At 36.6% G+C, this 23,697-nt stretch overlaps 1 protein-coding gene and 1 pseudogene across 2 annotated transcripts in view; one reads left to right on the top strand and one right to left on the bottom strand.

Moving 5' to 3' along the window:
• TOX (thymocyte selection associated high mobility group box) overlaps positions 1-23,697 on the top strand; it is a 387,018-nt gene that overhangs the window by 276,343 nt on the left and 86,978 nt on the right. The window lies entirely within an intron of this gene.
• Positions 15,548-16,754, bottom strand: LOC138170577 (large ribosomal subunit protein uL15-like; annotated as a pseudogene).

The raw sequence follows: 23,697 nt of genomic DNA, 5'->3' as shown, positions 1-23,697 counted from the left end.
GGCATTCAAGTTGGATATTCCTTTCAAAAATACAAGTTATTCAAGGGATCCTTAGACTCTGCACTTACAGAAATGATGGAGTAGAAATACTCTTCTCAGTGAATTTCTGGCAGCTAGACAACCAAGTAGAGAGTCTACCTCCTGAGGGAACACCAAGGAGAGAAAAAGACCAAAGGAAAAGGTTTCTCTACTGCTTTGAGAGCTTCCTTCAAATAGCAGCACAAAGACATCTTTACAGGAAGCAAGCAGAAGTCCGGGGAGGGAAGTTGATTTTCTCCTCTTGGTCACATCTCATAAATGGGAGGGCTGGGGCAAGCCTGTCTTAGGGGCACTATCTGTGTAATACAAGGAACAGATTTCTGTGAAACTTCCTCCTCTGTTCACTTTGGGTGGGCAAATGGTAGATCATCTAACAGATGTCTAATTAAATACCAATTGTGTAATTACCCAATCACTTTTCTCTCCTGGAGTACCCAGTGTAAGAGTTAAAACTATGTCTTTGGTATCAATGATATATAGAACTGAGACTTTTCTTTTAATGTGCCTTTTTATGAGGAAAACTAACCTTTAATTGATTTTCTGTTCAGTAAGAAAGAAATTAAGATAATTGGTCTTGATAAAGGAATATGTCACTTTCAGCATTAGGTTTTGTAGCCCTTTTAATACAATGTTTTCAAGCATCTAGGAAGTGCTGTGGATAGAGCTCCAAACCTGGAACCAGGAAGACTTGAGTTCAAATTTGGATTCAGACATTTGCTAGTTTTGTGACCTTGGACAAGTCGTTTAAATCTCTACCTCAGTTTCCTTATCTGTAAAATGGGGATACTAATACCACCTACCTCCCAGGATTGTTGTGAAGATCAAATGACATAATATCTATGAGATACTTTACAAACTTTAAATTGTTATGTAAATGCTAGCTATTATTATTGTCTCTGACACATGATTTCTAGCTCTCTGCTTTTGAAAAAGTCCTTTAATGTTTGTGCACCTTGATTTTATAGTGTGTACAATGAGGCAATTAGATTGGTTCTACTATCTCTCCCAGCTCTATAATTTGGTGAATCCAAAAATTCATGAATAAGATGTCAGAAATAAGAATCTATCATGGAAAGTTTAAGTGAGGGAATTCATTGTACTAGTGAAAAGTGTCCTCTTGGTTTTCCGGGTTTCCTGTTAATTTAATCTAAAAAATCTCCATGGCCATTTTCTTACATTCCACTCCCATGTCCTCTCCTTCAGTCTTCATTCCTTCAGAAATCATTTTTTTCACCATTTATTGTCCTAACTCATAAATTTCTCTTGTTAACATTCTGAAATGCTTAATGCCTTATATTGATGTTGGCCCTATCTTATATTTGACCACACAGCAAAATGTGTTGACATAATATGTGAAGGACTCTGAGTAACCAAATGTGCTAAGCCAAGCTTTCTTCATACATGCCAGGGTCATAACTTTAGCTCAAGACATTTCATTAACTCTTTTATACCAATGGGAAGTTATGAAATGTTCAATTCAGCAAATATTTATTGCACACAAACTATATTTTAAGATGCTGGGGGGATATGTGCTCCAGGGAGTATGAAGTTTAATAAGACATGGTCTTTGCCCTTAGGAAGCTCACAGTCTTGATGCAGGAATAAGACAAGGAGATAGAATAACTATGGTGCAAGCCAAAGTATGGAAAGGGTCAGTAAAAGAGATAAAAAGTGTATGATACTTCAGAGGAAGTTGAAAATGCTTCTGGGTAGGGAGGGAGACAGGGTTCAAGAAAGGTTTCGTGGAAAAGGCAGAATTTGAACCAGATCCTGAGGACAGGTTTTTTAGTAGGTAAAGACCGGTAGAAGGTATGAAAGGAAGAGAGAATGGGGTGGGGGGAAGGAATGGCATGTAGTCCAAGCATAAAGAACGAGAAGAGCAAAGGCAGAAGAATGTGAGGCGTGTTTAATCCCCTTCCCTTATTGGTGAGTTCCTTTCAGTGCCTTCATTTGGGGAATGATCCAGGACAACTTCATTCCTCTCCTGGCTGTGCTTCTGACTCTTAAGTACTTTGCCATCATGCCTACTCCTGGTGTCCCTTATGCCCAACTCTACCCTTCTTTTATGTGTTGTCTCCCACAATTAGAATGTAAGCTTTTTAAGGTCAGGGACTGTCTTTCCCTTTGTTTCTATCTGTATCCCCAGTGATTAGCACAGTGCCTGGCATTTATTGAGCATTTAATAAATGCTTGCGACCTCCCTATCTCAAGAAAGGAAAGATTTCCAGGAAAGAGGAAGTGGCCATCACTGTCACACTCTGTAAAGAAGTCGAGAAAGATAAAGACCACAAAAAAAAAATTATTGGATTTCCTAATTGGGCGGTCACCAGCAGAGTAGTTTCAATAGGTTGGTAGATGTGGAAGCCAGATAGTTTAGGGTGAAAGATTGACTAAGTGATGAAAAAGCAATGAGTGACCATAATTCTTTCTAGAAATTTATCAGAAAATCAAAGAGCCATTTATTAAGCCCATATCATGTGCCAGGAACAGTGACAATTGTTGCAGATACAAAGAAAAAGCAAAAACACTTCTTTCCTTCAAAGATCTTATGTTACTAATGGAAGAAATGGCATGTACACAAAAGACACATACAGTTCAGATGGAAGGGAGCCTTAGAGAGGAAAGCACTAACAGTTGGGAAGACCAAGAAAGGCCTCTTACCTAAAGTAGAATTTAAGTTGAATTTTCAAAGAAACTTAGGAAAATCAATTACTCTGTGGGGGATGGAATGGAGTGGGGAGAGACCTGAGATAAAGAATTCAATCGGAGGGCTACTCCCAGGTAAGAGGTAAGTGCATGCACTACAATAAAGGTTTTATGAAAAGAGAAAAAGAGACATGTGAAAGAGAAGTTGTGATGGTAGAAATGGGTATTTTGCAACTGACTGTCTATATTAGTAAGAATGAGGGGTTGAGAATTACATTGAAGTTGTGAATCTGGGTGAATGGTTGGATAACAGTGTAGTAACTGGTAAGGAAGTTGAGAAGAATAGGTTTGGAGGAAAACAATGAATTCTGTTTTGGTCACAGTGAGTTTTAGATGCCAAGAGAACATCAGTTCTACATATCTAAGATGCAGTTTTTGATAGAGCACTGGAGCTCAGGAGAGAGATTAGGGTTGAATATATAAATCTGGGGATCTTCTCCCAAGAAATTATCATTAAACACTTGGAATTTGATGAGATCACCAAATGGGAGAATATAGAAAAAATTGACATGGATAAATATAAATCAGAAGAGAGTGAGATGGAATAATCATATAGGTAGGGGCTAAATCAAGAGAACAGTAGAGAGAGATGAGAAGATATGACAAGCTTAAGTAATGTGGCATAAGAAAGAATTTCTTGGAGGAGACAGAATCATATTTGTAGGCAGAGGGACTACAGACTTCTTCCTTATATGAAGCTGCTAGCTTTTCTCTAGTCCAAGGGCACAGATTGTACTCCTAATCTTGACGGATTCTGTTGGCCAGAGATCATTTGTTTTGTTTTGTCTTAAACAAAACTACATTTTTAAAAGGTATTCTTATGCCACATTCAATTTTTTAATGCATTTATTTATTTTTAGTTTTCAACATTTACTTCCACAAAATTTTGATTTCCAAATTTTCTTCTCATCTTTCCCCTTCCCCCCACACCAGGAAGGCTTGCATTCTGATTACCCCTTCCTCCAATCTGCCCTTCCCCTTCTATTTCCCTGTAGGGTAAGATAGATTTCTATAACCCAATGCCTGTGTATCTTATTTCTCAGTTGCATGTAAAAACAATTTTTAACATTCATTTTTAAAACTTTGAGTTCCACATTCTCTCCCTTCTTCCCTCCCCATCCATGCTCATTGATAAGCTAAGCAATTCAATATAGGTTATACATGTGTAATTATGCAAAACACTTCAATGATAGTCATGTTGTGAAAGACTAACTATATTTTCCCCCATCCTATCCCACCCCTCATTTATTCTATTCTCTCCTTTCACCCTCTTCCTCCTCAAAAATGTTTGCTTCTGATTACCCCCTCCCCCCATAGGCCCTCCATTCTATCCCCCCTTATAACTTTCCCCTCTACTTCCCTATAGGGTAAAATAAATTTCCATACCCAATTGAATGTGTTTGTTATTCTCTCCTTAAGTCAAATTCAATGAGAGTAAGGTTCACTCATTCCCTCTTAACCTCCCCCTCTTCCCTTCCAGTGTAAAAGCCTTTTCTTGCCTCTTTTATGTGAGATCATTTACAACATTTTACTTCTCCCTTTGCCCTTATTCCCTCCTCTCTCACCCCTTAATTTTATTTTTTAGATATCATCCCCTCATATTCAACTCACCCTGTGCCCTCTATTTATATTCCCTCCAACTACCCTAAGAATGAAAAAAGTATCATGAGTTACAAATATCATCTTTCCATATAGGATTATAAACAGTTCAATTTTAATAATTCGGTTATAATTTCTCTTTCCTGTTTACTTTTTCATGCTTCTCTTGAATCTTGTATTTGAGAGTCAATTTTTCTATTTAGACCTCATTTTTCTCAGGAATGCATTAAATTCCTTCACATCATTGAATATCCATTTTTCCCCCTCAGTGATTACACTCAATTTTGTTGGGTAGATGATTCTTGGTTTTAATTCTAGATCCTTTAACCTCCAGAATATCATATTTCAAGCCCTCTAATCCCTTAATGTAGAAACTGCCAAATCTTGTGTTATCCTAATTGTGTTTCCACAACACTTGAATTGTTTCTTTCTGACTGCTTGCAATGTTTTCTCCTTGACCTTAAAACTCTGGAATTTGGCTATAACATTTCTGGGAGTTTTCTTTTGGGGATCTCTTTCAGGAGAATACTTTCAATTTCTATTTTACCCTCTAGTTCTAGAATATCAGGGAAGATTTCCTTAATAATTCCTTTAAAGATGATGTCTGGGGTCTTTTTTTTATCATGGTGTTAAGGTAGTCTAATAATTTTTAAATTCTCTCTCCTGGATCTATTTTCCAGGTCAGTTTTTTTTTACATTGTCTTCTATTTTTTCATTTTTTTTTACTTTATAACTTCTTGATTTCTCTTAAAGTCATTAGCTTCCATTTGCTCTATTCTAATTTTTAAGGAATTATTTTCTTCAGTGAGCCTTTGAATCTCCTTTTCCATTTTTCCAATTCTGCTTTTTAAGTCATTCTTCTCCTCATTGGCTTTTTGGACCTTTTTTTGCCATTTGATGTATCCTATTTTCTTCAGTATTTTTTACCAAGCTTTGACTCAATTTTCATGATTTTCTTGTATTACTCTCATTTCTCTTCCCATTTTTTCCATCTACTTCTCTTACTTGCTTTTCAAAATTCTTTTTTAGCTCTTCCGTGGCCTGAAATCAATTCATATTTTTCTTGGATACTTTGGGTGAAAGAGCTTTGACTTTTTTTACTTTTCTTCTGAGTGTATGTTTTGGTCTTCCTTGTTACCAAAGTAAGTTCCTATAGTTTGAGGTTTTTTTCCCGCTGTTTGTTCATTTTACCTGCCAATTATTTGACTTTTTTTAACTCTTTGTTAAGGTAGCACTCTGTTTCCAGTGTGGAGGGCATACTGTCCCAAATTTAGCTTTCAGTTTTGTGCAACTGTTTTCAGAGATACTTCTAGGGACCCATAAGTTTTCAGTTCTTCCAAGGTTGTATGATCTAAGGAGAGGTGTTTACTCCTCTCGTGGTCTACTGTGGTTTGTGAATGACCACAAGCACTCTTTTCTGCCCTGGAACTCTGAGGAGGGTTTCCTCTCCACTGCTGCCACAAGCTCTGCTATGCCAGTGCTCCTCTTCTCCCCAGAATTTCCACCCCAGGCTGCCATTCACATCCAAATATGGGCAAAGTAACAGAGTCCTGCCTCGGTGCCAACAAAGAGATCCCTGCGATCTCCTTCTGACCAGTTGTTCTATCCCCTTACCATCTGTGGACTTAGAGCTCTGGAAGCAGCCACCCCTGTCCCAGGGCCTATACTGGGACCAGGGCCAGACCATGCTCCTCCCTCACCCAAGTCTGACAGACCTTTCCTACAGACTTTTTAAATTGTCTTTGGCATTTGTGGGTCAAGAAGTCTGGAAACCACTACAACTGTCTGTGATTCAGTCCCCTGAAGCCTGCTATGGGTTCACTGGACCCAGTCTGTCCTGGACTGGCTTATGCTGACCTGTGCTTACCTCCCAAGTTGGGTGCAACAGATCTTTCCTGTTGACCTTCCAGGTTGTCTTGGGCTGGTAATTTGTTTCACTCTGTCTTTCTGTGGGTCCTACTGCTCTAGAATTGGTTTAGAGTCAATTTTTATAGGTATTTGGAGAAGTTTGGGGGAGATCTCAAGCAAGTTCCTGTCTTTCCTTTGCCATCTTGGTCACCACCTTAAATTTTCATTCATAATTTGTAAACTAACATCCACAAGTTCAGAAATAAGAGATAACAAGTTTGAAAAGGTGGAGATCTTGCTTACAACTACATGTGATCTGACAATACTTGAATCTTGCTTGACGAGGAAATACTTCTCATAGTCATACCTAACTTATTGCTAAAGTATGGTAAAACTGTGTTATAAGACTGAATAAAACTTTCATAAAAAGTTCCTTTTATCAGGACTCCACATATGATCTCTTCCAATTTTGTCAAATCATTTCTCATTCTCTTTCACTTCTTCCCTAACATATTTTTATCTAAAAAATATTACAATGACTTGTTTCTTGAAATCAACTGCTCTATAACTTATAGTTCTAGGGATTTGCCTGCTACACACAGAGAAGTTAAGTGACTTGCCCAAGGCTACACACTAGTATCTGAGGTGGAACTCAAAATCAAGGCTTCCTGATTCCAATGCCAATTCCGTATCCACTATGTTACCCTGTCTTCCTGTGAATTACATGATGAACAAAATTGAAAAGCTATATTTGGAAAACAGTAGGCAAAAGTATGTGCCCCAAATGAAAAAAAAATATTCCAACCTCTGTTAAAGCAAGAAGAAACAGGGACTGTAAATATTTTTTTTAACAATATAAAGGTTCTAAGGAAGAAGAAAGATGCTCATTCTGACTAGGAGAAAATATTACTTTTCTTCAGAAGATTTTGTCTTCTGTCATTTCCAAGAATATTTTTTTCCAAGAAATCAAGTGTTACTAGAAAAGTCCCATTAGCATTTAGAAATGTAGATGAAGAAAAATGATCAGGTGGTCTTAAATTTTAAAACTGCTGGGTAGCCATTCTTTGCTATTCCCTCATAATAGGCACTAAACTTTAATGCTGAGAGTTTCTCTTTTCCTTACAGTCCATCAAAGTAATTGAGATTTTTCCCATTTCAAAAATACATTATTGAAGTTGGCATCTTGTGGTCATATAATTATGCTAGAGATATTAAATATATTTTAGACACAAATTGTAGATACAATGCTGAGGAACTGTGAACTTATTACCATATCATTAAACCACATTTTTCCCCAAGAGCAAAGTGTGTTTTTTGTAACTTACAAGAAATATCTTGCCTTGCAGTAACACACATGTTTAACATTTTTTAAAAGCCACAATATTTAACTGTGGTATTAGGTTTCTTGTTATTTGGGTTCACAATGCTGGGAATGTGGTGAAATATAGTTGTTAATATCAGTAAATATTTAATGAATTAATAACAAACTCCTACTCACAAAAATGGATCCATTCTGACAATTTGTTGTTTTAAATGCATGGCATGGTATTTTTACATGAAAAAGAAAAAGTTTCCCAGACTAAAAACATTTCATGGCTCTCCTTAGGAAAAGGAAAAACTTGAGGAATAAAAGGATGACCTGAATAAAGATCTGCTCATTCACTGATTCGTTTACTCATTAAAAATTTATTAAATTACTGCTGTTTACAATTTCAGTGAGCTAAGCATTGGAGAAATAGCAAGTTAAATTAGGCCTAGCTATTTGCCTCAAGGAACTTGTAATACAGTAGAAGTGATCAAATGTACACAAATGAAAAATATGTAGTTGGCATCTGATTCACCCTTTATTAAAAAGTGTCATTTGAGTTAGACTTTGAACAAACATTTACCAAGTGTTGTAAGGCATAGAAGGATAGGTATAATGTAAGCAAGCAGAAATGGGGCCAGTGGGAGAGGAACAAATATCCAATATAGGGAAAAGCATGGGATAGAGTAGGTAGGTCTAGAATGCATTTGAGAAATGATGAGTTTGGTTGGAGAAATGAGACTTGCAAAGTATATCATAGCTAGATTGTACAGGACTTTAGAAGTCAAGTATTGATGCCATATTTATGCCAGTCCTGGTATTCATTCATTGATGGCAACTTAATTTCCATTAATTTTTACATGACAAATATGAAGTACTCATAGAATAATCTTGTTAATGTGTTCCATTTTTCTTGCCATGGAGGTGGTTGAGGTTAAATTTACACAATAATTATGCAAACCTTGCAATAATTTAATTTTTAAAAATATGCAACCATTGTCCTCAAACCAGGTAAAAATTAGCCTTCAGTTTAGAAGCAAGACATTTATAAATATATCAATGTAGCAATTAACACAGTAGTTATATAACTAAAAGTAGATAATTGTTCCTCATTAATGATCTTGAAAATGTATCACTAATTTATGATGTTTTAAGCAAAGTCATTCCTTTGTAAGGAGAGGATATTTTCTTTGTTTTCATATGATGAATGTTGTAGTAATTAATTTTCAGATGTAAGGACATATTAACATCAAAGGTTATATCCTAACAGACATACACAGGCACACACACACACACACACACACACACACACAACTATTAACAGAACCCAAGTAACAAAAGGTTTTAATCAAGTGGAATATTTTTTATTACCTTTCATTTTTAAAGAAGAGAATCAAATATCAAGAAAACCAAGTGAGCTCAGAGATTAAGGGTGTTGTGTTTGTTATGTTTTGTTTTGTTTTTTAATAAATGTATAGGGTATAAATTGAGGTCAGTACAAATTCGACCCAGGTTTAGGAAAAAGGCAATATGGTATAGTAGTAGGAATAGTAGATTTGGACTGTTAATACCTTAGTTTAAATCTGAGCTTTGCTCCTTATTATATTTGTATCTCTTGAAAAATCATGTATTGATGCTTAGGCCTCTGTTTTCTCATCTACAAATTAGAGAACTGGACTATATAAGCTCTGCAATGTATCATTTATAACTAAATCTCATGGTCCTCTGACCTACAACCATAGTACTAGAAATGATATTTTGAGGTTCAAAATGATGCTCTGGAAGCAGTGCAAGATCCTCAGCTACTAAACATTAAATTTTAAATTATGTTCATTATGAGACATTTGCTGAAGCATCTAAGTGGACTTTTGCATTCCTAGAAGACTCAGAAATGAGTGTTGAAACAAAAAGGAAAGTTAATAGATCTAGAGGTAGAAGGAATGCTTGTGATGATTCATCTAGTTGTGGGTTCTTAAACTGGGGGTTTGAAAACTTTTAAAAAATATTTTACAACTGTATTTCACTATGATTGGCTTCCTTTGTTGTCTGTGTGTTTTATTTTATGCATTTAAAAACATCATTCTGAGGAATTCATAAACTTCACTATACTGACAAAGGGGTGAAAGACACAAAATAGTTAAGAACCCTTGAGCTTCATCTCTTCTATTTCTCAATTATTTTCAATACATGATCAACTCATTTTTTTCCATTCCATATTTCTCTGATGACAGTATACTATTTCTCCAGTGAAATCCCTCATTTGCAAATTATTATTGCCTACTTATGTCTGCCATGAGCCTCTCCTTGCTCATTGAGTGATCCTCAACTTAAGTGGAATTCCGTGAATGATATTCATATAGCATCACCAGAAGAAGCATTTTTTTTTAAAGATAGGCCACCATCCACATAATTCCATTATATACTTCAGATCACATTGTATCATATATGGCAATCACAATCCTACTTTTCTTGGACAAGGAGCCTCCTCAGTATCTAAAATCTTATCCTGGGATAACCCATTTCTCTTTCTGAAGCATGTCAACATCATTCTCATTTATTCACCATTTAAAAATATGTGATTTTTATAAATGTGGATATTTCTTCCACCAGTGGCTCCTCATTGCCCAGAAGACAAGAGGTTGACTTTTTAAGCGCTTCACACTCTAGTTCTCATTTATCCTTTTGCACTCATTTCATATACATAAATTTTATACCCATAAAGAAAATCTAAGTTTTAGCCAAATTGGACCACAAGCTATCCCCCAAACTAGATACTATAGTGTCTAGATACTAGACACCAGGGGAGGAGCAAAGATGGCAGCATAGAAGCAAGAAGACTCCCTGCACTCCCCCCATAATCACCTCAAATACCTATAAAAAATGACTCTAAACAAACTTTAGGGCTACAGAATCCACAAAGTGACAGAGAGAAACAAACGTCCCACTAAAGACAGCCCAGCAGACTAGCAGGAAGGGTTGATTGCAGCCCACTGGGAGCAGAGTCCATCCCCATGTGATTCCAAGGTTTTAGCCCCAGGGTGGCCCAACCAGCTGTGGCTAGAGGGAAGTCGGGAGAGTAGATCACCAGCATCTGTGGCAGTTGCCAGAATTATCAAACCATAAATGCCAAAGACAAAGTGAGAGGTCAGTGCAGTGTGGACTTTGGGAACAGGGAGTTCAGGATTGTGGTCTGGCTTCTGCCCCCTGGAAGGAGAAGTGGCTGAGAAACGGCTGAGGCACAGCAGCTGTGCTGCTGCCACTGCGTGTCTGCTTCAGAGCTCCTGGCCTGCATATTGCAGGGGGACCAAGCAACCAGTGTGAGGTGTAATCAATCTTGCTTTAACCTGTTTGGATCTAGATCACTGTCTTGGGTGGAGGTCCTGGGGTGTCTTACCAGTTTGCCAGAGATAGTGGAGGCTTCAGAGAGGGCAGCCAACTAATAGCCCCAGCCCCTGAGAAAACCCCAGTGATTTTGGACAAAGCTTTCCTCTCTGGAAGCAGAGTTCTACTGTGGCAAAAAGCTCAAAAGTCAAGTAATTGAGTGCAATATGAGCAAGCAAAGGAAGCAAAGCAAGCACAGAAATCCAACTTTGGACTCCTTTTTTGGGGACAAAATGAATCAAAGCATGGAACAGGAAGAAGACAAGGACATCAGAACTCCTACACCAAAAGCTTCCAAGAACAATTTGAATTGGTTACAGGCCATAGAGAAGCTTAAGAATGATTTTGAAAACCAAATAAGGGAAGTGGAAGAAAAATTGGGAAGAGAAATGAGAATGATGTATGAAAAGAGAGTCAACAATCTGACTGAAGAAAATAACACCTTTAAAAAGAGACTAACTCAAATGGCAAAAGAGGCTCAAAAAGCCAATGAGGAGAAGAATGCCTTAAAAAAGTTGAGTTTGCCAGATGGAAAAAGAATCTAAAAAGCTCACTGAAGAAAATCATTCCTTCAGAATTAGATCAGAGCAAATGGAAGCTAGTGACTTTATGAGAAATCAAGATACTGTTAAACAGATCCAAAACAATGAAAAAAATAGAAAGCAATATGAAATATCCCATTGGAAATACCACTGACCTGGAAAATAAGTCCAGGAGAGATAATTTAAAAATTAGTGGACTACCTGAAAGCCATGATCAAAAAAAGAACCTAGAAATCTCCCTTCAGGAAATTCTCAAGGAAAATTGCCCTGATATTTTAGAACCAGAGGGCAAAATAGAGGTTGAAAGAATCTACTGATCACCTCTTGAAAAATATCTCAAAAAGAAAACTCCTAGGAATATTCTAGCCAGGTTCTAGAGTTCCCAAATCAAGGATACTAGACACCGGTTATTTCTCTCATCAGATTTCCTCTTACCATCCTTATTCATGCATATGTTATTTATTCTAGTAAAATGTAAATTCTTTAAATCCAGAAACTTTATTTTTTTACATTTGCATCTCAAAAAGGCAGCTGGTAGTACAGTGCATAGAACTCTGGATCTGGAGTCAGGAAGACTTGTGTTGAAATTCACCCTCAGATTCTCAGTGGGCAAGTCACAACCTTGGGCAAGTCACAACCTCTGTTGCTTCAGTTTTCTCAACTGTAAAATGAGGGTAATAAAGTTGTTGTGAGGATAAAATGGAATCTTTCTAAAGCACTTCCCATAGTGCCCTGGCACATAGTAGACACTTAACAAAATGCTTGTAGAATTGACATGACAAAGGCTTAGTCCTAATACAGGGTCTCCATGTCTTTAAATTTATGCAACCCCAGCAAAAATTATTAACTTTCTGACAATTTGTCTCACTTTAATTAACTTCACAGATCCTAAGATGATAGGCATGGACATCCTGTGTCCTGGTCTACACTCAATCCTGTTCCAACTTTGTAGGATCTTCCAAAAATATATTCTTCTACTATAACCTTTTGAGAACTCAAGTCATATCCACCTTGCAGTAGAACTTCATTAAGTGTCATCAAATAAATACATTTGTTCACAGCAATAATAATTCAGTACTATCCTTTGCACAAACTCATTGATGTACTTTGTAAAACATTTAAGAAGCTTAGAATTTTACTTGGAGGTTGTCCACACACTGGCTTTTTTCCCTTCTCTATGTTTTTAAGAACAATATCCCAACAGTTGCCCTAGTTCTCTATTACTTCAGAAGTGAAAACAGATGGGAAAACCCTCAGTTTTCCCAATAAACAGAAAATTGCTTTCACTGGTGTTATAGTGAGGGGGAAGAATAAAAATGTAGAGTCAGATCTATATTAAGAAGTTGAAAAACAAACTTTTTAAAAGACTGCCTCTGCAATAACAGCCTAATAATATCCTATGTTGAGGTAAGGGAGACTCAGAGAACACCTTGTAGAGTTAATTTTCAATAGCTGCTAACATATACAAAACATTTCATTTCAGCTTTGACGAAACGTGCCACCTCTGCTATCTTTTCAACAAACTAGTCTGACCAGTTTTCTGTTTGTTCCTTTGGCTTGTACTCCTGGGCTTTGCTGCCTGATTGGCTAGGAGATGGAACTTCCTCGCAGGTGGAGCAATGAACATGCAAACACCATTTTAGCCTTTGGGACAGGAATTTATGGCTCTGTAAATACAGCACTTAACTCAGTACTAAGCACAAAGTACTTTCACTTAAACACTCCTAGGATGGTCTACAACTTGCTAAAGGCCCAGAAAAATCTAGCCACAAGAACATTTTATTATCCTTAAAAACATTTTTGGTGCTGTCATGTAGCCATATACTGAAGTTAAAATAAAAATGTTGACCAAAATGTTTGTTGGTGGTTACATGCAAACTCAAGCTAAAATCAGCCACATTCTTGGCTAAAGCAAGACACAGGCTAGTGGTAATGTATTAACAAAGGTATTTTAGGACTCAGTGAAGAAAGGTGAATTGTTTTTCAACATTAGACTCATATTTGTTTTATTTTTATTTTTTTATTATTTTGACCTTGGAAGATAATGAATATTTCCATTCACAATAAGCAGAAGAAAGGATGGCTTACAAAAATGTAAGTCTATTTGGTACAGCTTGCATTTTTTTAATTAATTTTTTTTCAAATAAATATTTATTTTCTCCCACATTTCTTTACCCATGCCCTCACCAGTGGGGGAAAAAAGAAAAATATCTTTATAACAAATATGCATAGTCAAGCAAAAATAAAATTCCACTGTTTCCATATATTTAGTCCACTGCTTCTCTGTCAGGCATGGGTAAGTATTCTTCCTCATCAGTCCTCTGGGATCATTCATTAATTAACACTTTTCAAGTCTTTCACATTTGTTCATTTGATAATGCTGTTGTTATGGTATAAATTTTTCTCTTAATTTTCTTCCTTTCAATCAGCCTCATTTCAGAGTCCCAAGTTTCTCTTAAACCATCCCCTTCATCATTTTTATGATACATTAATATTCTATTTCATTCAAAAGAGGGTCATTGAAATATTTCAAATATGCAAAAACTGAGAAAGCTTAATTTTTTTAGGGTTTATAAACAAATTCAATTTCAAAGTTGCCCTACTAGTCTGTCTATCCCTCTGAACTGTCTTCTATTCCCTTCTGTGCATTTTCTGTTCATTTAATGACCTTCTTTTGAGCATCACTATCCCTAAACCCCTCTTCTCCCAAAAATAAGCAGATAGGTAGGTAGATAGATAGATAAATAGAGCACTTTCCCTGGCTTTAACCATAGGAAAGTGAAATAGTTATAAACATAGGCCATATCCAAAAATTCATTTCTTTTTTTGAACCTGTAGTCCATCATATTTCTTCTAGGAAGGAGTAAGTATGCTTCATCAGTCTTCTAGAGTCATGTATGGTTCCTCATTGCATTGATCAAAGTTATGAAGACTAGACATATATTCACAGGTACTAGGATATTCTGTAATTTAATATTAAGTCTTGGATCACTTGATAGATATCATTGGTTCTCACTGGAATAATGAAATCAGGAAGTTTTCATTCAACTTTTAATCTAATTTTCTAAATTAAGTAGATTAAATTAATTTAGATTAATTGAAATATAATTTAATAAGTTCCTACTATGTGCGAGACACTCTATTGGGTACTAGGAATAAAAAACCCTTGCTCTCAAGAAGCTTAAAGCTTATGGTTTCCTGAGGAGGGGCCATCTAAGTAATGTACCACATATTTATAACACAAGGTAACCAGTGATTGAGAACTACAGAAAAACACTCCACATTGGAAAATATTCTCTCAAATGATATGATATCTCAGTGTTGGAGGTTCTCTATGCCATCATTTCAAAACAACAAAACCGTAGATATATTTTGTATCTACTCCGTGGCTGAAGGCATAAAATGCTTGCCTAACAAATTGCCAGCTCCCAAACTCAAAGTATTTTGATTGTTTTTAATTTGCATTCCATATGTGTATATGTATATATGTAGTGACCTAATTGCTTGGTGCAATTATTTTTATTCAAGGTCAGACTGATTCCATAAATACTTTACAGGAAAATATGAATAATGATTCTATTTTAATTTCTTCTGTTTAGTGACATCCCAGAAATTCTGAGGTTGAAGGAACCTCAGAAACAATCCCATCCAAACCATACCTTTGGAAGAATCCCTTCTGCAGCATTCTTTGTAAGGGGTCATCTAGCCTTTGATTGATGAGCTCTCATTGTTGGGAATTTTTCCTTACATATGGACAAAATCTCCTTCTCTGTAGCTTCCCCCAGTTGCTTTTAGTTCTGCCCTTTGGGGTCATAGAAACCCAGTCTAAAAGCAGCCACATCCTTCACACATCTAATCTCTCTTCCACATGACACCCTTTCAAATACTTGAACACAACTATGTTGCCCCATCCCCCATCCAGTTTTCTTTTATTCAGGCTAAACATCACCAAGTCTTTTAACTAATGTTTGTATGACAGGATCTTGAGGCTCTTTACCATCCTGACTGTCATTTTTCAGATTCTCTCCAGCTTTTCAACATCTTTCCTAAAATATGACACCCTGAACTCTCCAGATGTGATCTGTTCAGGGGAAAAGTGCATTCAAAGGATCACCTAAATGGTTTTGGATACTCTGCCTCTCTTAACGTAGGGCCTTGGGTTGTTTTCTTGGCTTCCACAGCGTCCTATGAAGAATGTGGCTGGTTTTCCTTGCCACCCACTTAATCCCCAGACACTTTTCCACAAGAATTGTTGTCTAGCCTTGCCTCCCTCATACCGTACTTGTGGGGGCTTTCTTTTAGTCAAAATATAAAATGTATTGAGATCTCTTTGAATTGTCTCTCATTCCATATATTAGCTATTCCCCTCAACTTCATCTCATTTCCACTTGTGACAGCCATGGTTCCTATGACTTCATCTTAGACACTGGTCCTAGTCTAGATTGTATTAGAGACCTATCTTCATCATTTTTTTATGTTTAATAATAAAGTCATTTGTTTTATTTGATAACATTGGATTTTTATGCCACAAGGACACAGGCTCCACCAACACCCTTGATTTTTTCCTCTGCTCGTCTGCTGAAGAACCTTGCCTTCACGATGACTGGCTGCTTGGGGAGTTTCCCTTTTCCTAGGATTTTGTAGTAGCCTGACCGTACAACATCAATGATAGGGGCAAGGCCCTCTTTGTTTTTGGCAGCATTAATCCTGGTCTGCTCACTGACCAGGGTCCACAGCTTATCAAGGTTGACAGTTGGGCAGTAGCTTTGGTTTTTCTTCAAGTGGTAATGCCCACTTTACCAAAATAACCTGGATGATATTTGTCGAAGTTGATCCGGTCATGGTGCAGCCCTCCTGCATTGCCACTGCTTCCGGGGTGCTTTCGGTGCTTGCCAATGCGCCCGTGGCCGTGGCCAACGTGCCCATGGAGCTTCCACGTCTTCCTTAGTCGGGAAGGCATCTTGCAAGCTGCCACAAAAGAGAGTATCTTCATCATTTTTAAAAGAACATAAAGCACATATGTAATTATGTCACTGAGCTCAATAAAATCCACTGACTTCCTATTAGTTCTCAAAGCAAATATAAACTGTCACATAAAACTTTTCTCCACCAAACCCCAACCTAATTTTCCTGTATTTCTCTCTGTTTCTGTTCTCAGTGCCTGGAATGCACTCCCTCCTCACCTTTGCCTCTTAAATTTATCTCACAAGTTTCTTTCAAGACTCAACACATGCTCTACTTTCTACAAGAAGCATTTCCTAATACTTCCAACTGCTAGTGCCCTCCCCCATTACCTCATGTCAAGCCTATTCTCACATTCTCTGGCTCATTATACCCCCACCCACAGTAGAAGTCTAGAGAAAAATCTTTAAAACAATGTTTAACAATTGCCTGTTTCTGGAGTCTTCCCAAAGAAACTAACAGGCTTCTTTCTAGAAAATTTACTTATACAAAGTAGGAGATAACAGGTACAGTAAAGCTATTTTCTGTAGTTCTTCTTTCACAAATGAAGTTCTTATAATATAAAAGGCTTGTTAAGTACATATTGACAAATACTTAAAATATGAAACAGTAACATATCACAACATACAAGAACCTATGGACAAATACCAAAAAAAAACAAAAAACCACTTGAGGAACTCAAAGGACTCAGAAGTCCATCACCTCCTGGCAGTGCTAACCAGATTTCATTTTCACTTCAGTCTATCCTGTCCCTTCAGCAATTCCCTCAAGGTTCTTGTCTTCTGGTTAGGCAGCTGCTAGTGGCTCAGCTATGGCAATCTCCTTAAATGAAATCTTAGTTGAGTATCCAGGACCCATAGCTCTCAATGGCTACATACCTTTGCCTCATAATCTAGCAGTGTGAGGAGAGTGAAACACCCATTCTTGAATTACTATGTAAATCCACTATTTTCTGGGAAAGAAATATAAAGAAGAAGAGGCAGCTGGGGACTTAACAGCTGAGGGAAAAGAGGAATCCAAGCTCTCAGTGTAAGAATAATAGAGAAGTTCAGTCCTAGGCAACCCATTCAAAACAGGGAATGAAAGAATGAGAGTGAAAGCTATTTCTCCTTTTAACCCAACAAAATTGACAGTTCCTCCTGCTTAGTCATCAGTCATCTTCAACACTGCCGAGGTGATAGGGTCTATGGGAACCAGCTGGGACCCTCTAGTTATACGTGCATTTTGCAAGGGCCCAGAGCAGAGGATGATTGACATATACAATATCCCAAATTGTAAATCCTTCAGTGTTGGTCCAGAGCAAATGTTTCTTCTCATGGAAATTCTACTGATTATCCCTCATCTGATTTGTATATATTTGTTTCCATGTTGTTTGCACCATTGGACTGTGAGGACTTTGAGGGAAGGGACTATTTAGTGTTGTGGTTATTGTTGATTTTCTTTTGTATCTTCAGTGCTTATTTACATCAATGTCTGACAAACAGTACGTGCCTAATAAATGGCTGCTGACTTCGACCAGAGTGAATTCTTCATGAGTTCACTCCTCCCTCCACACTCCATAAATCTTATTTCTGTAGATGCTGACTCCCTTTAAAAATGATTCACTTTTATGGTTATACACCTTGGTTATACACCAAGGGCCTAGCACGTAGTAGGTGCTTATTGAGTTAATTAACCTTCTCTTCCCTCAGCAGTAAGTTGAGTTCTTATTGATTGATTGACCCATAACAGAAATCACAATGGCCCCAAGTGTTACATTAAACAGTTAATTCCATTTTTCTAATATCATCCTATTCTGACATTATCAACTTTGGTATTACTGGCCTGCTTCATTCAGATGACCTGGCAGTGGTATCATTATATTGTAATCCATTCATTCTGGATTCCTGCTATTCTAAACACCAGGTGTTCCACAGGCATAATACCCAAAAGCAGCCGAGGAGACTCAGGGTTAGAAAGGAGTAAGAATTCAGGATTTTGTCCTGAAGTAAGTCAAAAGAAAATTAAGTGATTGGTCATAGCCTTCTTTAATAGGTTGCCAAATAGAGAGTTGTTCCAATCAGTAAACTAGATTACGATAGTGAATAATGTATTTTATTACTTATTGAAATATTAAATTAGTTGTGTCAGTTTCACTCATACTGAATTATATAATCATTTATGTCCTCCATTGCTTGCCTTCAACCTATACCTGCCATTGACCCTGTAAGAATTAGACACTTAAAGACAGATAATTCAATTTATTAGCTATTAACACTTTAAAATGAGTCACTATTAAAAGTCTAATTGTTTGCTGAGAATGTCCACATTAGTGGACTTTGCCAGATCAAGCAAAAATTGAAGATATTTGTCCAAATGAAAATTAAAACATACAGCTCAAATATACTAAATGAACATGTATGTTCCTGTAATAATAATTTTTATTATCTCCAAGTTGCAGGACAAAATTTTAATTATGACCCCTTTATATCAGCAGAAACCATGTATTTGGGATTAAAAACCCATTGCTTTAACTAGGATAGTTAAAGACTATGGTTTGATACATTCTCTGCTCCAACTTTCCTAAAAACCAGAGAACACTTCTAATAACACTTTTCTAATTTCATGGTTCAATGCACAGTCAGTAAAGATTTAAATAATTCAGAAAGAAAGCCTATTCTATTTCTTTATTAGAAGTTTGAGTCAGGAAAATTCTTTGACATTTAATAGGTTTTTAACCCTTTTAATAACTTCTTATAATGAAATTTATTGGAAGTTGTTTTAAAGAAAGGGTTATTATCTTAGCATGAATAGCAGTCACTAGTTTTTATGATTAGTTTTGAGACCTTGACCCTGCATGACTCAAAAGCCATAAAGGGAGAGGAATGTTAATAGTAACAACATTAAGCATATACCCAGAAATATGGAAACTATATATGACTACATTTTTATCATTATCTGAACATGCTATAAAATTTTGCAGACAAATATTTGAATATTTAATTGCTTTAAAGGAGCTTAAGGTCGCTTACAGAGACAGACGTTTTAAAGGAACAGAAGGTGGTTTTAATTTTTCTAGACTGATTTTCCCACGTAATTAATAATTTGCTTAATAGAAGAAGATTCTTTGCTTTGTTCCATCTTGGTTTTATTTTGCTCTAGTATTTAATATTATATGGAATTATTAGGTGATTTCAATAATAAAAATCAAACATAGAATTAAACTTTTCTTAAGCCCCTGATCAATTTGCAGAAAATGAGGGTATGTCCAGAGAAGTTACTAAATGTGCATTGCAAATGTTGCACGGGAATCTACTAGTGCTCATAACATTTAGCATAGATGAATGAGAGTTTCATTTTAATGACCAAAGAACTTTTAAATGAACTCAATTTTCCATTTTTCCTGCTGACATGAAACCAGATGACATTCCTTTTACTGGTCTCTATCTTCATTGTAATACTTGGTTACTATTGAAAGAAAAAGAAAAGGAGCACAGTAAATTCTAAAATAAAAAGCATAAGGAACCTTTCTGAGCTGAATTGCTCCAAATGTATATGTCTGGGTAAATTTCTAGTAGTCCCATTACAGCTACCATAGGACTTGTCTAATGGATGGACCAATTGGTATATGACTAACTACCCAGCCAAGTCATTTTATTTGTTTCAGTTCACACAGTCCTTTGAAAGTGCTTTGAAAATAAAGTGACACATTATGCAAGCACTTCTCTGGACATCAAAGCAAAGCAGATGTGAAGGGACATTAGCATATTTGAATACACATTTAAAGGGAGAGTTGGAGAGTCCAGTTGAGAACAAAGTACTGCCTTGGGCATTTTGTAATGCAGATGCAAAAAGTGGGATCCATACAGCTGAAGTCTTTCCTGCCTATCACTTATAAATAAACCCAAAGCAGCTTCATAAACACTTCTTGCTAAATAATAAAGGGCTTTTGAGGGGCTGCTCATTCAGATGTCCTGCATATCAGAACTTGTATGCAGTGCTGTCACTGTCTAAGCTTAGGGATGCTCTGATTGGATAAGATATCCATATACAATTTCTGATAGTCATTTCATTGGAATTATGGTAGATTCTCAGAAGCATTTAAGGGACAAATGTTGCCTGCTGTACATATGCATATTTCTCATTCACAACCCCAGCAGAGGAACCATTTTCAAGGGCACACAGAAACACTATTTCAAGCTTGGTAATATGGAAGTTGATAGTTTAAAAATAACAGCAGGAGACAAATAGTGTTGGAATGAAGTAATCAGAGATGGTATGGCTCAATTGGAGTAAAAAACATCTTTCCAGCTGTGAGGTTAAAAAGCATCACTATGTGCCATCATAGGCCTGGCCAGTCATGATCCAAATGACACATTACATTACATGTACAGAGCATATGGAAGAAACACATTTTTACTTGTAAAATGTTATCTATAATGCTCTCTTGGTCATTCAGCTCAGGAAGGTTAAGCACAAGGCTCATAAAACTGTTTGTCATTTCAGTGTTCATTTGACCTAGTTACCTTCACCAGGTGGAAAAGTTCCATTCTACTGTGCCTCTATCCCAGATCTTCATTTCTACAAACATACTATTGGTCTGGTTCACAGCATGTGAATGGCTCACCAAACACCATTTAGAAAAAAAAAAAAATTCAGGTCATTTATTCACTGACAAGGAGCATCCTATTATTAAAAAAAAAAATTATACATTTTAGGGAGTGGTCCAAAGCTATGATTTCTTGGTTATAGAGAATTTCCCACGCAAGAAAAGTTTCTTCTAATAATATAAATTAGTGATTCTTCTGTAATTTTTATCAGGTAAAACTTAAATTCAGGTCTTGATGACTCTGAGGGCCATCACTCTGCACCTCTACCTCCACTTTTGTTTTCATTTACATTATATACACATACATTACATATACACACACACACATATATATACACATATATATGCGCTTACATGTAATGCACTTATATAATACAACTTGCATATATACATATGCCCTTGAATTATGTATTCTTTCATATATGTATTATATGTGAGGTTATACATTCATATGTGCATATATTAATCAGTACATGTGATGAATAAACAAAAATGCAAGACATGAATAAAATGTGGACATCTGGACACTCATCCATTTGTGATACACTAGACAAAATGAAAAAATCTATGATTTCTTCAATATGGGAAATTCTCTCCTCAAGCCATCTAAGATTTAGTTGGTAAATACTAGGGAGCCACCTGAGACACAAGAGATGATATCTTTAAAGCACTTTGGAAACTTTAAAGTCAGTAGTTAAATGCCATTTCTTATTATATAGTATTTTATTCTTTCAGGTGATCAAAGCATATGTTCTTGTTCTTATTCTGCTGATGAGGAAACTGAGTTTCAGAGATGTTAAATGGTTTTTCTTATCATCACATAGTACTAGCACTTGAATCCAGGTCCATGCAAACATTCATACAAGACCAACACTCTTCGTAAAACTTAATGCTTGGTTGCAATCTTTACAGCAAGCCTTTAAATAAAAATGAAGAGTTCTTTATTATTATTGTTATTATTCTATACATTCAGTTTCCAAACAATAACCTAGAATAACCTGGCATCTTTGGGAATACAAAGAATTAACCTTGGAAATGGATGCAGACTTTTGGATGACCTACCTGAATGGACTATTCCTAGAAGTCCCATCTCTTGTGAAAGATAGGAACAGTAGCCCTACAAAAGTTGTGGCCAAGCCCAAGGCCACTGAAGCATGAATAATGAGTATATTCTTTCCAATTCTTCCTCTTTCCATAACTTTAGATAATCTTGTGTGAAGGATGCAAGGATTTGTTGGGGAAATGTTTCTTACCTTGTGAGATTTTTGGACATCAATTTTGAAGCTTGCCAGTGTAATTCTTCCTCTTGTTCCCTGGACTCCCTGGGAACTATTCTGTATGTATTCACAGGAAGGTAGTTTAATAGGAAAGAAAACAGATTGTAAAGAATGTCGAGGGTCAGGTAGTATGGAAGCTCAGGTATCTACGAGCATATGCTTTCTTCAGAAAGCTTTAATCTTTCCCAAGAGCAAGGGCTTGCAGAAAGTGATATTTCCATTGTGCAAATCTCATATGAATTGTACTCCAAAGGGCCCCTGCTTTGCTATGCTAATTACTTTTACTGTGGCTATTTACACTATTTAAAATACAAATATCCCATTAGTGCACAGAGATGGACTATGAATTATAACTCACATGTATAGAACACTCTAAAGTTTACAAAGAGCCTTTCCTATGAAATACAATCACAAAACTAAAGTTAGAAGGGACTTCTGGGGCCATCTAGCCCAACACCTCCATAAGTTGTGAAGGCTTTCTATAACTTCCACCAATTAGAGGTTAGCCAGTTTCCAAAGACCTTCAGTCACAATGAGGGAGTCACTATCTCTCAAGCCCATTCAGCCCTTGGACAGCTCCAGCTTTTAAGAAATTGGCTTTTAAAATCCTCCCTACACAATCTAGTTCCAGCCTACCTTTCCAGGCTTATTCCATATGATGCTCTTTTACCTACTCTATAGTGCAGTCAGACCGGCCTATTCTCTGCTGTCCAGTCTCAAAATTTCATCTCCCATCTCCTTGTCCCTTTGCTCAGGCTGTCCTCCATTCTTGAAACCAACAACTCTTTTCAAATTATTATAACTTAGTCTTGCTTTTCTCTAGGTTCGGTTCATGTATCACCTCCTGTGGGAATCCTTACTTGATTCCCCCATTTGTTAGTGTTGCCTCCCTCTTCCTCAAATTATCTTGTATACATTTAGCTTTTTATATGTTGTATTCTAGCCATACCTCTCCTCCCTATCATCTAACAAGTAGAGTGTAAGTTTCTTAATGTTGTGGATTATTTTTTATTTGGTTTTTGTATCTGCACTGATATAATTCCTTACACAAAGTAGGCTGTTTAAAAATGCTGATCAGATTACACAATCACCCACATAAGCTTTGATCCAGGGATAGTGGTTTCCTTGCTGTTCCTCTAACAAGATACACCATGTCTTCTGCTACCATGCCTTTTCATTGGCTGTTCTCTATTACTGGAATGTTCTCCATCTTCACTTCTTCCCTATTATTTCCCTGGCCTCATTCCAAATTCATCTCAAATCCCATCTTTTTGCAAGAGACCCTTCTTGCTCCCCCTCATGACCCCCAACTTCTCAACTTTCTCCTCTGAGATTATTTTCCATCCTCTGTATATATCTTGTGTATACTGAGTTGTTTATATGTTTTCTCCTTCATTAGCATATGACTCTGAGGGCCATCACTCTGCACCTCTACCTCCACTTTTGTTT

This window comes from Petaurus breviceps, unplaced genomic scaffold (genome assembly GCF_028583685.1).
Source record: "Petaurus breviceps papuanus isolate PSGF00001 unplaced genomic scaffold, PetGlider_PUasm1.0 38, whole genome shotgun sequence".
NCBI classification, from domain to species: Eukaryota; Metazoa; Chordata; class Mammalia; order Diprotodontia; family Petauridae; genus Petaurus; species Petaurus breviceps.
The sequence above is the reverse complement of the archived record's forward strand: the minus strand, read 5'-3'. Positions and strand labels throughout refer to the sequence as shown.